This window comes from Lygodium microphyllum, chromosome 23, assembly GCF_053477565.2.
Source record: "Lygodium microphyllum isolate KBCC chromosome 23, Lygodium_microphyllum_v1.1.10, whole genome shotgun sequence".
Taxonomy (NCBI): domain Eukaryota; kingdom Viridiplantae; phylum Streptophyta; class Polypodiopsida; order Schizaeales; family Lygodiaceae; genus Lygodium; species Lygodium microphyllum.
This window is the reverse complement of record NC_141157.1, coordinates 39,676,877-39,679,141: the sequence shown is the minus strand read 5'-3', so window position 1 is coordinate 39,679,141 and position 2,265 is coordinate 39,676,877.

The following is a 2,265-nucleotide window of genomic DNA, read 5'->3' as shown; positions in this document are numbered from 1 at the left end:
GCCAGAGTTTGACTCGTACAAAAAAATCATTCGTGGGATTTGGTTCCTTTGCCTAGTGAAAAGCATGTTTTACCATGCAAGTGGGTATACAAGTTGAAAAGCACCCTTGGACGCCCCAAGCCCACCTATAAGGCCAAAATGGTTTGCCAAGGATTTGAGATAGGAGCATGGTGTTGACTTTGATGAAGCCTTCTCTCTTGTCGTCAAGATGATTATCCAACACTTGGTATTGGCTTTGGTGGTTCTGCTTTTTCTGGATCTCTATCAAATGGATGTCAATACAACTTTCTTACGTGGAGACTTGCATGATGAGATTTATATGTAGTAGCCTAAGGGCTTTGAGAAACAAGGCAGGGAACACCTAGTGTGCAAGTTGAGAAAAGAGCTTTTATGGCATTAAGTAGAAACCTAGGGAATGGTACCACAAGTTTGATGCTTTCATACATTTATAGGGATATACCATAGTGATATGGATCCGTGTTTATACACAAAGAAGGCCCATGATGACTACCTTATGATTTTGTTACTCTATGTCAATGATATGCTAATTATTGGGAGTGCTCATGGTGAGCTGGATGCCTTGAAAGGTTAGCTCAAGAAGAGCTTTGAGATGAAGGACATGGAGTAAGCCTTGTATATTCTTGGGATATGCATCACACATGATCGCTCTAAGGGGCTTCTTTACTTATCACAGAATGAGTACATCCCAAAAGGTCCTTTAGCAGTTTTGTATACAAGACATTAAGCCTATTGGTTGTCCTTTACCTTCTCATGTGAAGATTGATTGTCCACAATCTAATGAGTAGAAGGAACAGATGGCCAAGATCCCTTATGCATCTATAGTGGGCAGTTTGATGTATGCCATGATAGCCACTTGTCCTGACATAGCATTTGCAATGGGTGTTGTGGCGTGCTATATGGATACACTTGGCAGTCAACATTGTAAAGGGAGTGAGCATTGAAGAGGAAGCATGGAAGAAATAACCCAGTCGATCATGCTAGAACAAAGCACATTGAGGTGCATTATCACTATGTGCGAGAGAGGGTTTTACTAGGTCTTATTGATCTAGTTTATGTCAGCACTATAGTGGAAGAAGCAAGAGCAAGAAAGAGAGAGAGACACAAGATGTGGAAATTCTAATAGTACTCACAATATGTGACCGACCTTTCATTTATTTAAATGTCATTGAAAGAATAAAGAATAAAGTGACAATGATGGACACCCGCCACCTATAGTGTACATATGTGAGGGTAACTAATACACTGTGTGGGTAACAAATGTATGATGCAGGTAATGTCAGTGTAGTTACTACATGGGCGGCTAGACATAGGCACTTTTATCCCCAACTGCCTCCCAATTAAAGAAGGCAAACGTGCCCCTGGTGAGGAGAGAACAAGGAAAAAAGTGACAAAGCACAAATGTACATAAGTACAATAGGATGAGAAATGATGTCATCTCATCCAACACCCATCAACTTCCTAACGAAGGCAAAACACTCCACTAAGAGACTTTTAATGAGTAGATTTGTAGGATTTTGGTCAATTGAGATCTTGACAAGGTCAATGGACTTGTACTTAATGACCTCTCGAATAAAGTGATAACGCACCTCAATGTGCTTTGTCTTTACATGGAAAATCGGCCAACCAAATAGCACTCGTAGAATCTGAATGTAGTGTAAGGACCACATTAGTAATGCCAAGGTTGGTCTAGCTAGAGAGCCTCCTTGCAAGCCTCAGTGGTGGCTGCAACATACTCTGCCTCTGTAGTAAATAGGGCTATGCATTTCTACACCCTAGACATCCAAGAAACAGCACCTCCAATAGAGGTGAAGACATGGCCAGAGGTAGACTTCCTACAATCTGCATGTCTTGCATAATCGAAGTCGGTGTATCCCATGACTCCTATATCATGGCCATTATAGCACATGCACATAGCCTTTGTGCCTTCCAGATACCTTGTGATACCCCAGCGGTATTTGAATGCCGTCGACTAGGTGTAGCCATATAGCATGCCACAACTCCCACTGCAAATGATATGTCAAGGGTAGTGGCTACTATCATGGCATACATCAAACTGCCACTGCGGATGTATAAGGGATCTTGGCCATCTCACCCTTCTACTCATCATTAGACTACAGATAATCTGCCTAACTAGCCTTCATATGACAAGATAAAGGACAACCAATAGGCTTAACATCCTATAGATGAAACTGCTCAACAAGGACCTTTTGGATGTACTCATTCTGTGCAAGTAAAGGAGCCCCT